Source organism: Phyllopteryx taeniolatus, chromosome 14 (genome assembly GCF_024500385.1).
Source record: "Phyllopteryx taeniolatus isolate TA_2022b chromosome 14, UOR_Ptae_1.2, whole genome shotgun sequence".
NCBI classification, from domain to species: Eukaryota; Metazoa; Chordata; class Actinopteri; order Syngnathiformes; family Syngnathidae; genus Phyllopteryx; species Phyllopteryx taeniolatus.
Window position 1 is genome coordinate 23625009 of NC_084515.1, and position 15183 is coordinate 23640191.

The 15183-nt window shown below is 40.3% G+C and overlaps 1 protein-coding gene across 2 annotated transcripts in view; it reads right to left on the bottom strand.

Annotated features, from left to right (window-relative positions):
- LOC133489023 (uncharacterized) overlaps nucleotides 1-9459 on the bottom strand; it is a 214509-nt gene extending 205050 nt beyond the window's left edge. For both annotated transcript variants that reach the window (XM_061797643.1, XM_061797642.1), the window contains exons 1-2: nucleotides 9250-9459; nucleotides 1958-2102 (exon numbers count right to left, since the gene is read on the bottom strand). The gene's annotated coding sequence lies outside the window, so the exon portion shown is untranslated. The remainder of the gene's footprint in view (nucleotides 1-1957; nucleotides 2103-9249) is intronic.
- Between the last annotated feature and the right edge of the window lie 5724 nt (nucleotides 9460-15183).

The following is a 15183-nucleotide window of genomic DNA, read 5'->3' on the forward strand; positions in this document are numbered from 1 at the left end:
AAAAGTGCAGAACCTATAACGTAAGAACTTTTGGCCAATCATGTAATGACCTACTACGTTATTGGCTGATGACTGATGATGGACTCGCGCATGCCTGAATCTAGTAGTTAGTCTCCGACAAGACCGGAGCAATCATTCAAAGAAGAGATTGTGATGTCAAATGCAAAATAACAGAAGAGTAGTAATGTTTGAGAAATATTAGAGGTCAAGAGGAAGTGTGACTGTTTAATATGCAAAGGTGTTATTTCATTATTCAAACATTGTCCAGTAGTTTGAAGGCGCGATATAAACAAACATCAGTCTCACATTAATGTCAAGTCTGAGTATGAAGTTAAGCAGATGATTGCAAGTCTGTACAACATTTTGACGTGCCAACAAACACAATAAAATGACACAACAGTCAGCCTAAAGGATAGTTTTGTAACCTTTGGGAATTGAATTGTGAGTGTCATCTGTCAACACATAAAACCATAATCTCAGTGAGCAAAAGACTTATGTTGACAGGTTAAACGGTCCATACAAACTAATTTACTGTTAATGACTTTGGCATTAAACTATGTGCATTAATATAGTACTATAACAACAATAATGTAATAAATTCCCACGGTCATGGTTTTGGTGTCAATTCTCAGTCTACCTACAGGCAAAAGCTCTGAATGCATGCCGACTTTGTGTGTGTGTGTGTGTGTGTGTGTGTGTGTGTGTGTGTGCGCGCGCACAATTTCCAATCGCAAAGTTTTTTAATGAATACCAATTTCTATGTAGAACCAACTTATGCAACTGGCCCCTGGTAGAGTAAGTTTCTTGCAATGTTGCAACAGTTTGTTTCTTGAAACGTGTTTCAACGTAGCCAGAGGAGAAAGACAGACTGAGATGAGTTTATCAACGAAAATGGAAGAATTTAGAGACCACCAGAAGAGAGGTGTGGACAGGGAGAACGGATCGACCCACAAACAATATATTTATTTATTTATATTAATTATTGAAAAAATATTGAACGGATTCTTCCAATTCTAGCAATTGTGTTTGTATACAGCGTGACACTTTCAGTCCGGACTCAGAGGGATGAACAACATCTGCTCTGAATGTAACTAAAGGGGAGCCAGAGTGTCTTTAAGACGTTTCCAATCACTCCTTAAAAAGTTGCAAGTCTAAACCGCTTTTATGAGAATTAGTTATTAAAAGGAGTCAGAATTCTCACTAAACGTAGCAACCAATAGACGGATTTACACAGATCCCAATTAGTGGACACTAAATTGTTCACTCTAACAGATTGTGAGCGTTGTTGGTGGACGTGTGATTTTTAAGATTGCAATCTTTCGCCATGCAGGAACCCAAACAGTGGGCACTAAATTGCGTGCTCACTCACTCTATTGTCAGCAGATGTAAAAGTGGTGGAGGCAGCCGAATTTAAAAGAGGGTTTTGCACTATAGGTAGATTTGATGGTTTTCGCCAGGCAACATCTGGATCATACTGCAACTTCCATAAAATGTTCATTTGGGTTTCCTTTAAACTTCCCCAAACCTTCCCAAAATGAGGACAGCACAAAATGCATATCTAATATGGAGAAACATAAAGAGTACTGACATGCTATCACAATTATTTTGTATTATCGTGGTTATTATTATTATTAATGTATTTAAAATTTTCAATGGAAAAAATAAATCAAAGGCACAAGATCCAAATCTATATTTCATGTCCGCTTTAAGAGTATTTCGTGTAGAGCTTGAAAAAGGCCACAGAATCCTAATAAATACATTATAAACTTTAAAAGTAAAGTCAGTTTAAAGCAGCTCTTTCATCCACTATAAATAAATAAGTGTTTCACAGAATTTCAAAGCACATTTTCTAGTAATGTCCCGTAATGCATTGTTAATGTGTGAAATGTCTGAAAATGGATCCAGCATCTTAAAATGTGAGATTTGAATATTCGTGTAAGTGCGCGTGAGGTGTCACCTTTCATCTTCAGGAGCACAGGCTCAATGTCAACCTGCCAGCTGATAAAAGGCTTTTTCTGCGTTCCCCCTTTCCTGTCTGCATTCCTCAAAGCAAAGGTTGTGCATCTGTGTGTGCCAGGATGATGAACGACCACAATGGAATACTAAGATAATAAAGAAGAAGGATGTTGGCATAGATATCACAAGACTCATAAGGGAAACAAAAGCAGGTGTTCATGTGTACGTTCACTTGGGGCGAGCCTGCAGGAAAAAGACATGCTCGCCGACAGCAAACACGAGACGGGCAAAGTGAGTGATAATCACAGTAATGTTCATAATCTTCAGTCATCCGAGCAGAGTTAAAACAAAGAACAAATTACATGCTGGTTAATTCCTCCCTGAGAAGCTCACGCCCACCCAAGAACACACAGAGAATGGAGTCGCCACTGGCTGGGAAGCCAGCAGTGATGAATCGCTCATACCTGCAATCACGCTAACAATGATGGGGTGTGATGAAAGTGGACTCTGTGACTGGAATACAAAACGGTCCCAGTGATGGTGCAATATGAAATGGGGAGCCACATAGTGGTGGCCCATCCGTGCTAAGTCATTTTTCCATCATATTCGCTTTGGCATTCATCAGGAGACCTTATTGTTCCAGCTGACGCAGTGTAAATTACAGGTAGAGCCGGACTTCCTGTCATTCTCAATAAATTAGTCCACATGTTTGGACATCTATGTGATTTCTTTCATCTTTTACAGGCATAATAGACATGCTTGGGTAGTCCATCTTACATCTTAGACGCTGCTTTCTTTTTCTGTCCTGTGATATTCTTTCTTTCTCTCTTACCAAACAATCTTCTCCCTTATTTTTTCCCCCCCATCCCTGTCATTTCTCTTCATCACTGGCCTTTATCTTTCGCTTTCATGTCTTTTTGCTCCATCATTAAACGTAATGTGCAACCACCACAACCTTTTTGAATTACTTTCCTTGCAATTAATGAGTGTTTTGGCACATCCAAACATTTGGTTCTGTGATTTGTTTTGGTAGATGACCATGTAACAGCATGCAACCTTGAAAAATGAAGCATTTATTTAGCTTCCTACTAGGAGTGAGATATAATATGCTTGTCCATTCTGTTTGTGTGGAAGGAGACAACTACCATGTCTCCAAGTCAACTATAACTGTAACTCAATAGTTTCATCTGTAGAAAATTGCACGTTGAAATAAATACATGTGACAAACTTGTATTAATGTGACCTATTATAGATATTTTTTTTTTTTTAATCCAGTTATCTTTTTCTGTGATAGCATGAATTTATTTCACTGCCCTTACTGAAACCGTTTGTGGGGCAAAGAAAATGATATTGCATTGTTATCGCTCACAGTTCAGTATCAACACAGCAACAGAAAATCATACTGTCGCTGTCCTATGCATACATATACAGCATGTGCATTTAATGATGAATTTGGCTTTTTAATGTGATGTGAATCTTGGAATTCTCCTTTATGTACTGTGCACACGGCGTATCGAAACCACCAATGAAAATGTTTTATGTCATGTTTTTAACAATATGCTGCTATTGCTGCTGAATTTTATTTTGACAAAGAGCAAGGAGTCACAACGGCGCCATCATAACAAGAGATTAGATGTACGGTTATGTGTATATAGGCTCAGTGTCCTCTCAGTATACTTAAAATCAGTTGTTTGTCAGTGAGCAAAATAAAGCAGCCATTGTGACCATAAAGACCATTGTGCAAAAATGGGGCATCATTCTTATAAGATACAAAAGAAAACAAAAGATTGTGCTCTACACCTAAGCCCCATTTATGCGATTTTAAGGAGAATGTAGCACACAAACAACCATTCACACTCACACCAAAGTCCTTAACGAAATTAACTTGTATGTTTTTGTAATGACAGGAATCCAGAGTAAGTACTAAGCTAGAACTATGAGATGGATGTGCTACAACTACCTAACCACTAGGTCACCGTCCCGCCGCATTCACCAATGTTAGTTTTATTAAGGATGCACCACAGAATACACAGTTAAGTGTGTCATAATTGAGCAAAATATAACATTTTCTGTTCCACTGTTTTATTATTCACTCATCTATATTTAATAACAGGATCTAAAATGCGGCGGCACGGTACTAGTGGTTAGAGCGTCTGCCTCACAGTTCTGAGGACCGGGGTTCAATCCCCGGCCCCGCCTGTGTGGAGTTTGGATGTTCTCCCCGTGCTTGCGTGGGTTTTCTCCGGGTACTCCGGTTTACTCCCACATCCCAAAAACATGCATGGGAGGTTAATTGATGACTCTAAATTGCCCGTAGGTGTGAATGTGAGTGCGAATGGTTGTTTGTTTCTATGTGCCCTGCGATTGGCTGGCGACCGGTTCAGGGTGAAATAACCTGCTGAAATATTTCCATCCATGTTTGTATGCCCATTTTCTGGTAAATGCAGGCGTGGGCCACGTAAACGGCAAATACACTTACAGTATGAGTGCATGAGACTGAAGTGTCATCTGCACAAAATGATAAATTTTGTAATGGGATTTTTTTATGGATGGATGTACTCCGCGGCACGGTGGCCGACTGGTTAGAGCGTCAGCCTCACAGTTCTGAGGTGCGGGGTTCAATCCCCGACCCCGCCTGTGTGGAGTTTGCATGTTCTCCCCGTGCCTGCGTGGGTTTTCTCCGGGCACTCCGGTTTCCTCCCACATCCCAAAAACATGCATTAATTGGAGACTCTAAATTGCCCGTAGGTGTGAATGGTTGTTGGTTCCTATGTGCCCTGCGATTGGCTGGCAACCAGTTCAGGGTGTACCCCGCCTCCTGCCCGATGACAGCTGGGATAGGCTCCAGCACGCCCGCGACCCTAGTGAGGAGAAGCGGCTCAGAAAATGGATGGATGGATGGATGTACTCCAATCTTCCTTACAACATGAATCTTCAAAGCTAGAAGAAAACAGTTTCTTCAAAGGAAACCGTAACACTGACATTGAAAAACATCCATCCATCCATTTTCTATGCCGCTTAGGCTGTTCACAGTTGCGATGAGCTGGAGCTGATCTCATCTGACTTTGGAAAAGAAGCAGGGTACACTCTGGACCATTCGCCAGTTAATCACAGGGTACATATAGAGTCAGACACCTATTCAGACTTGCATTTATAAAATCACTGAGTAGGAACTGAACCAACACTGCCTGCACAGAAGTCAGGCAAACAAACCACTACAATAGTGACTAAGTGCAAACTATAACCACAATAATAAACATTGTTCAATTAATATGGATGTCAAGTGCTCGTAATGTCATGGCTGGTGAGACTGTAAGGGGTTAACTTATTTCAATTAACAAAATAACGAAAATCTAATGAAAATAAAAATATATACAGTGACCGCTGTTCAAATCACCTTTATTCTTGAATTTGTCAAAGTGAAATATTTAAGAGAGAGAGAGACAAACAGAGGCAGAGTACAGTAACTCAAAAGTTCTCAAAAGTTTCCACTTTGATAGAGATGAAATATATCTCGTAAAAATTAACATACACACACCTACCGTAATTTCTCGTGTATAATGCACATTTTTTTTCCCGGAACAATTGTCAAAAGTCAATAGTGCGCATTATACAGAGGTATAGGGGGGAATGAAAAAGACTTTCCTATTTTATAAATGCATGCCAACATCTAGATGTTATGAAAAAGCTTTCATTACAATATGCCACCGCCCCCTAGAGGTTATGAAAAAGGTGTAGCCTACACTTTAATTCCAATATTACAGGGGTACATGTGACTGCATATATGTACAATAGTGCTCATAAGTTTACATACTCAGGGAGAATTTGTGAAATATTGTTGTTTTTTATTAAATATGACTGATGACTAAACAACAACCATCATTAATTTATTTATAGTTATGTTTTGATTAATGTGATGACAGTTTAATTTGAATCCCATTCAAATAAAATTTAATGTGTTTCGCCTGGTCTTTCATCTTTTCTTTAAAGAACTGTACACATCTTACAAATTCTGCCTGGGTAATTAAACATCTGAGCACAACTGTGTTTTCTCATTTACTAAATAAAAGTAGGGCTGTGAATTTCAAAATAGGAGCAAGTAAATAAAAATAAGGTATTACGTGTTCAAATAAAGTGCTTAACTTCAGAATAATTCTTTGAAAAAAACTAAAAAACTACAGCTAATACTTCATGTTTTGATCATTTGGGTAGAAGCAAAATGCATTATACATAGGTAGAAGGGTTTTCCAGAATTTTGAGGTCAACTTTGGGGGTTCGTATTATACATGGGTGCGCATTATACACGAGAAATTACAATACTTTGTTTGGACATGGCTACTGTTTGCCATTGACTCAATTACTCCCAGAATTTAGTGTCTTTTCTACTTCCAAAAATGCCGTTAAAAATGTTACATTTTCAGATCAACCTATCACCAATGTTTCGTCTTCAAACTCTTCAACTTGTTTGCTCGACCCGATCCCTTCTCGCAATACATTTTATTTGACAGGCTATGTACAGCAGTCATTTAAAGTCATCTTCTTGTTAAAACTACCCGATCCAGATGTCTTAGCCAATTACATAATGTAGCCTATGTGTGGTAACTTAAATGTGTAGCTTTAAGAAGTGGGGCCTGGTGAGGTGGTGGGAGACATCAGCGAGTCTCTGTGTGAGTGTCTGCGCATGAGCTGTGGCTGACAGCAGCTCCTGCTTACGTACAGTAAGTGTTCTCATTGTGTTTGTGTCATTGTTCTTACGATCGCTTGAAAAATCTGTGCTATAGTGAGGTCACAAATCATAAACACTGTACCCCCACCCTCACATGGACAATTTCACCAACCATTCGAGCATGAAAATTTTATAAAGTAACACTAATCTGCACAAACACTGTAGTTCTGCTTACTTTTTGCCTTAGACATGAGTGCTTCCCTGTAGTCCCGTACACGGAACCTGGCTGACGCTTGTAAATGGCGGATCTTCACCCAGCCTAGCTGCCAAGTCATTGATGGAGAAACTCTATGTGGGGAGGTATTATGTAAACTAGTTGCAGTGTTGTGTCACAATCCAGCGACATCCAGAACAGCTTGTTTGCAGCCCCATTTTTTTAAAATAGGCAGCAAACAAAAACTTACTCAATTTCCCACTTTTTGATGGGTGGGTGCATGCAGGCACTCCAGAGACTCAAGTATTTGTATCCAAGCAATTAAAAACTCAATTCTCCATAACATGTCCTTTTTAATGCTCACATAGAGCATCATGATCCTTTGATGGTGATTGTGTAGATTTTAGTGCGCTCTTGTGTGTATGTGCTGCACTGACCATTGGCACTTGGCCACTGGACCTCGTACACAAGACTTCCACTTCATCCACACACATATTGTAGAAGTCACTGATGGTGTAGGGTGTAGTGGTACACTCGCCTGACTTTGGTGCGGGCAGCGTGGGCTCAGTTCTCACTCAATGACAGTGCGAATGGTTGTCCGCGTCTATATGTGTCCTGTGACTGACTGGTGACCAGTTCAGGGTGTAGTCTGCCTTTTGCCCCAAGTCAGCTGGGATAGGCTCCAGCGCCCCATGACCCTAACCAGGATAAGCGGTGTTGAAAATGGATGGACATATTGTAGATTCCCAACTCCCATTGTACACACACACACACACACACACACTCCCTCCTCTTTTCATGTCCCTCACTTTTCCTCCATATACCAGATGGCTCACCCATCTGCTCCCCCTATCTTTCCCTTACTCTTCATCTTGTGCTCAGCCGCTCTCACCCAACCTGCTGTTTTGTGTTTCTTGAGGTCTCGATTCAAGTTATGGATACACAGGTCCCTCACTTCTCTTTACAATGTACACTCACGGGGACAACCCTTGGCCTTTTGCATCGATTGCACTTTCACCCACATCTGTTTGCTCGCTACTCTATGTGTAAACGCCTTTTCTGACAAAGGTTCCATTTGAGTTTACAATTTGTAGGTGTTTTATTTTGTTCAAAACATCTGCTTAGGTAGCCAATTGTGTTTGTCTGTGCGGCCATCACACTTGCCATCTGCTTGTGTAATATTTCATTTGTGGGGGGAGGTGGGGTGAGCGTTTGAGTGGGTGGTGTCTCATTATAGACTAAAATGTGTTTTCACTTGAGTCTGAAGTCAACATTTGAGGTTTGTTTTCATCTCAACAACACTGATTATTTTGTTCTATTTGAATACAGTAGTTCATAAAAGGAAACTGTTGGCTATTGCAAATTGGTTCATATTTTTAGTTTTTTTTTTGTATTCACTATGGTCAATCACTTAACTGGTAACTCGTGTCTTATAATGAGAAGTTTAAAAAATCATTTCCTTAGCATCCTCTTGAACTGTGGTTCACCTCACATTACTTTCAGCTGCATATAGAGCAGTGCATGTTGCGGCTTTCTACTGACAAAGCAGCTTCTTTCAAAACAAAACCCAGAAGGCTACAATATTTATCACTGCTCTGATAAGACTCCACCTACTTGACTAAGAAGGGTCCTCTTTCACAAACAGAATGACCTCTTTTTCTACAAGCCATTACAATTCCATCCATCCATCATGGGTGTTTATTTGATTATATATATTTAAAAAGGCCCGTAATCAAATAAACACCCTCATACTATTTAATACTTAATTTTAAAGGATCGCCCTTTTTCAACAACAAGGTGGGGACAGGCAACTATTGTTTCAGTGTTCAAGGTACATCAAATTAACATTTTGTATTTATAAAATGTGCAGTTATATCCTTGTGTAGGACACTTTGCTTAATAAAAAATATTAAACAGTTCATTTTGTCGTGTATTTATACCGCCTTTGTTTTTGTTGCCGTTTGATACAAACTGGAAATCCAGAACAGATTAACCACGGTGCATCCTTAAATTTTCTATAGCTCTTGTCTTGGTTAGGGTCGCATTTCAGCAGGCTTTGATAACAGTTGATGACTCATGATCTAAATATTAACTTAACACAGCCCAAAAATCTATAATCAAAGTAACAAAGAAACAAAAATACTGATCACTAATTAACATGACAGGGTCTGTAAACATGAGCTAAGACAAATGACATTTGAAACACGACAATGCTGCAACATTGACTGAAAGAAAGCAAGGAATTAAATACAAACAAATTGATGAGACAACGAGGAACACCTGATTGGTTGAGTCAAGGTAGAGGGCTGACAAGAACTGGTGGACAGGAAAACATGAAATAAAACTAAATATAATCTAAACTAAAAAGCAGATCATGACACTACGTGAAATTTCGAGTCTTAAATTGACCTACCATGCATGGTTTTTTGGGGTTTTTTTTTTAGAATGTAGGAGGAAATAGGAGTAGACGGAAAAACTCCACGCAGGCACGGGGACAACATGCAGACTCCACACAGGCAAGGCCAGATTTGAACTCGGGTCCTCAGAACTGTGAGGCAGATGTGCTAAGCCAGGCCGCCTGCACAAAAAAACATCCAAAGAAAAATCAAAACACAGAATTAATAATTTCCATGTGGGTGAAGACAGAGCTTGTGAGGTACGCTGGAGTCTCCTTTGATACTGCATGCTACCGTCTCGTGTGACATCACGCATGGCAGCCAATCAAACTCCAAGGTATTGCGTAACTTCAACACTATTTTTCCTAAAAAAAATTTGTGTTGCAGGGGCAGTTCAACTGTATACATAACATACTAAACCCAGTGTTAAAATGTACTGTATGAATGAATACATGAATCTCCTTTCACGGTTTATCAAATATCCTATATACTTTTGATACATTTTTGCTGCCCTGTCAATTTACTGTTTTGTATCTTCCCAGTCAAACAGAGTCAAACAGCAAACAGTCACATACATTTTACATTATCAACATTTATTTACATATTTGCTATAAACTATATCGAGCATCGTTCCAAAATAGGTTCCATAATTCAATTCTCTTTGAAGGGTTCCTCTGCCGGAAAATGGAATGAGGAGCCCATGCCTGGGAGGTTCGCCAGGAGCTCTCACTGTTTGCTTCTGTGTGTTCTGGCTGCTTTTACCTTGCCTTTACAGAGGGCTAATGCCCTGCCGAGAGACGTGTGTCTAGCAGCAGCCTCACACAAACACAGAGATTAACTCACATTCACCATGACCCAATGTGAATGGACAAGGACCAGCAAATGGACAATCAAAATCAGGAGAGAAAAAGGAGAAAAACAGAGATGCAGGCATGCTGTACTACATGTGTTTGCTGTCCCCAACACCGATACTGTATCTAAGCAAGAAACAGCAGCATGAAAATACACATGCACATCCACATAACCTTCACTAGAACAAAGCCTGTTCATTTTAGATGTGGAGTCAGTGATATTTGATTTTGAAACAGAAGATCTGTGTCACAAATGTGATCACGGCCTCCGGAGGAAAAGCAGTGGGAATAGAGAGTGCAGAAATGGGACATTTTGTCAGATGTTCTGCTTGTTCAAATATTCTCTAAAGGACACAAAAACAATATGAGGCACACAAACAGGATAAGAATCAAGCATTTCCTCTCCCCCTGACTGAGTGTGTGCATAGGGTATGGACACACATTAGCTCCATATTTATTCAGTGTGCATGTGTGTCTGTATACATTGGGCAGAAGCAGCCGAGAGGCCACAGGTGTAGAAAAATAATGCAGAGAATACAGAAAAGGAGAGAGCGAGTCAAGGAGGTCACAGGCTACGCTTTGGGCACCAGGCCAACTGTATTCAAGTGGAAGACCATCAGAAACTCGCGTCCCCCTACGGTCAAGGAAACCACATGGAAAATAGGGCGGGCAGGCTTGATGTCGTAGACATGGAGTCACGCTTCATGTACAGATGCTACCCTGCATATGTACACACACACACACACACAACAATATTCACCAGATGTAAACTAATTAGAGTGACTACCTCAGGCGAAGACACAAGATCAAAATGCATCCAGATAGTAACAAGTAGCAAAATGCAGAACACAAATGGCCCCAACATTGTTTTGTAGTTTAGATTTAATACAGAATGCGCTAATCCACTCAACAGTACTGTACAACATTTTATTTTACTGTACATTATTCCACAAACCATTTACCTCCCACACAGAGAAGAGTTATTATATAAATCCCCTAATCATGTTTTCCATACTGCTTGCTACTTCTATACCAGGAGTACACAATTACAAATATAAAAGGGCCACAAACAAGGTTGGTCAGGGCGCATGCAATAATACAGTAAATTTAGAACCAAAATAAAATGTAATTTCCATTTCGACATACATTAAAAATAAATAGTAGAATAAAACAAAACATGAGCCCTGTCATGAATCCAAAACAATTAGATCAGGATAAAAAAAACTAATCTTTTTAAACATAAACACAAAACCCACAAGAAAGAAGGAAATATGCATTAGTGCTTCATGCTGTACCAGTGTGTACCATTGCACATGTGTGTGTGTGTGTGTGTGTTAGTGGGGTTCAAAGAGTGAAAGTCTAACTAAATACAGATTGGTGTAGCGTGCATTGGTTGAAACAAAAATGTAATTAATTTGGTAAAAGATACAAAGGAAGGTAAACGCCTGCGTTCACTTCCGGGTTAGTCCGATTTACACTTTAACGTTAAAATCAAATTAATTTGCCTCGTAAAGGGGCAACCTCACTTTTTATATGTATAAGATTTAGGAGAAAGCGACAACAAACCTTTTATCAGTTTCATAATCTAAAGGTTGCTACATTTTATGAAATATGAGTTCTAGATGACAGAGGCTTACTTAAACTCAAAACACACACAAAACACAACCAAGAGTGGAATTTTATCGAGTATTAAACTAATTCTACGAGGGATCTATAGGGAATCACAAAGAGGGGTCTGACTACAAATAGTGCCAAATAGAAATAGAACATTGTGTGTTGGACCAAAGTTGAAAACGTGAGCGTTTAATGGGTCCAGTCCGGACGAGAGAGAGAGAGAGAGCGAGAGGACAAAATTGGGATTTTGTGTGAAGCTAGTTATTTCCCCGAAATTATTAGGCACTAATATTGTAGTCTGGCAACCACTGTTGTGTTACTCGCGAACGTAGATCAGCTGGTCTTTGGGAGTCGTCTTTCTGCGCACGTCTCAGGAGGCATGGAGACAGGTTTGGTTGACGAAAAAGAAGCAGAAAAATAAAACAAAAACAGGCGGAATAAGGGAAAGAAGTTGTTCTTCAAGGGTTCTGTGGGCGGTTGCGACCGGTTCTCTTCCTGCTTTTTCAGGGACTCGCTAGCAGTTTCAAAGCGAGCACACTAGCCTGTAAGCGTACCTGGTACTTTTAGTAACAGCTGCTCTGATCACCTAGCCCACGTAGAGGCTGGGAAGACGAGTCCGTTCTCATTCGGGTTCGCGTGTCCGAACAAAAGGAAGGGCAGGGGGAGGGGTGGCGAAAGGCCGCCCTGTTGCTGGGTAGATGGTAGCAAGAGCCAGGAAGCAACGCAAGAGTGAAGAACCAAGAGAGAGAGGCAGAGGTGGGAGCCATCGGTTAAATACCCAGGGGGCGTGTTGAAGGGAACCGAGGACCAGACAAGACCACACCCATCAGCTTGAATCTTGTCTACAATTTTGACCCATAAAATGGTTTAAAATCATATAATAATATAAAATACTCACAACTTTGTACTCTTTACTCATAGATCAAGCATGTAGAATGACTGTTTAAACTTTAGTCTTGGCAAATCAACTGCTGATGGTTCAATCACATTTCCTGCTGCTTGGAGTTTTAAATCAGGACAAACAGTTCTCAAAGTCTAGTAGCTGCACCGGTAAAGTCGGTACACTGACACAGACATCAAGGCATACATTGGGAATATTTCTGCAGAATTCGAGAAATATCAAAACAGACATTTTATCTTCAGTTAAAACCAACTGAATGGAAGTTTATGGATTGCAGTGCTCTCAAACCCCAGTGGGTGGTGCCTTGCGTGCACATTTGTCGACCTCTCCCTTTTGGCTGCTGTCAGTTCAAACGAAGAAAATGACTCTTTCATGACTGTAAACCAAGATTTCGAGGGGACCTGCAAATTAATTTAGGGTTCAGTAGGCATCTTCTTGTGGTTGTCTCGAACAGCAGAGCCGCTTGGAAGAAAGCAGTTTATCAAGCTGTGGGGGTGTCACTGTGACACCTCAGTTTCGCGCGAGCACGTCCGCTACATTGGTAAGTGAACCAAACATAGGATAAATATTAACAATAATCAAATGAGTGCACTTACAAATGATATCTATCAAGAACGCTGTTAAGTAAACAACATTTACAGACTCTGCCAGGGGTACTGTTCTGGCTCTTTCCAATATCAGACCAGCCTATTCATTGTGTAGGTGAGGGTGCATGTGCACGAGGTGGCCGCTTGCCATGCGGCAGGCGTGCCCTAATTGAAAATCTTTTACTACAATATGTATGTGTTTAGTTAGGGTCAGCACGCGTAGACCAGAACACAGAGAGCCAATAGAAAAGGCTCGGGCAAATGTGTCTCTATAATATACTGTAGTTGCCTTAAGCATTGACTACTACCGCCCCCTCATCCAGTTGTGGAAACTGGCATGTGCAAATTGTGCAGCATTGGGGCTCGGGAGGATTTTAATGGCATAAACATTTCGTCAGCAGGATCGTATGTAAGGATCGTAGTTGCTTCTGACAGCACACTACACTAGGGATTTGAGACCCTCTATGGGCCTTTTGCCACTGCATCCAACGTTTCACCATATTCGGTCAACTTTTAAACACTTGTCTTAGTACATCCAAGCAGATTGGAAAAATTATAACAGCTGTTATTTCCTGATAAGGTAATACAAAAAAAACGAATGAAGAAATACGAACATGACTCGGTCTACTAGTCTTTCTATTTCAAGCCTAACTTACACCGATGTGGACCTCGAATGTGGTGGACAAACAAATACCAATCCTAGTCATTTAAAACTATCCGTGGGCTTGGCACACTTTGAACCCCGAGCGTCAATGGGAGTGTGGGGCAATGTGGCTACTGTTTAGTGAAAAGGAGGAATAAACTCACTGGCAAGGTTAGCTCTTTGTCCAGGCCCATGACGCAATCAGCTCCTAGTTTGCCATTCAAACAGCCTATTGGGCGATCATACCATAAGCTAATTTTCTCTTTGGCCTGTCAGGCAGCTATACTTGACCCCTTTCTGTTGTAAAATCATCACGCGCCAGGGGTAAGGACAGTATCAGATAATTTATGCAGCCTCAGACATTAGTTAGACATCATGTCCTCACTTCATCTTTGCTGCTTTAACCCTTCATTAATCCCATGTGGTGCACTTTTTAACCCCATTGTCATCAGAGCCTAGTGAGCACTGCTGGATCTTCCAAAATTCCCTGCAGAGGTAATTAGGCATGATGAAAGCCATTCTAGGAGAGATTAGAGAGACCCAGGTGAGCAAGCAGTGAAACAGATTTTCGCCTGCACATCATTATGATATGATATATGGAGAATGAGAGGCAATGACAACTGCCGTCAGTGTCTAACACTGTAATTCTCTTTCATTTTTAAACACAGAACAATATTTATTTAGATTAATCAGGCTGACAATAATAACAAGAAAATAGTTAAAACAAACAATTTATCCATAAAGCGGGTTGTGTTTTGACAATGGGTGCAGTCTTCTCAGTTTGTAAAAGAATGTGAATGTGTTGCCAAGTTCATAGTTGAACGAAAACAGCGATGGTTTTTAAGTACAGTAGTGTCTTCAAACATTGTATTAAAAATACCTACACCAAACTAGCAGCAGCACAGAGCAGTAGTAAAAATGTGGAAGACCGTCTCAAGGCAGCAACTGATAAGTTGTAAGGGTATTATTGTAACAAGCGCTTTAGGGATTATAGAAAGGAAACATTAGAGCTAAGAGCTTACTCTGATTTGTTTTATAAAGAGAAAAGAAAGAAGTAAAGTGAGCCATCTGTTTTCAGGCTCTCATTCGAAATAGAGATCCACTGATTTGTATTCCCCAGGGAACAAACCAGTAGAATCACTCGTCACCTGCTTAAAATATGGCTTTGCCTGACAAATATGCTTAAATACTGGACATACTGTATAATTGCTCCCAAATGTAGCCATCAGGACTGCGTTAAAGTTCATTTCTGCTTGGTTAACAATGTTCTCAGAGCAGAGCTAGATTGCTGCTGACGATGGTACCTTCGAGTAATATAGCACTGTATGCAGAATAAAATTGTAATATTATGAGAT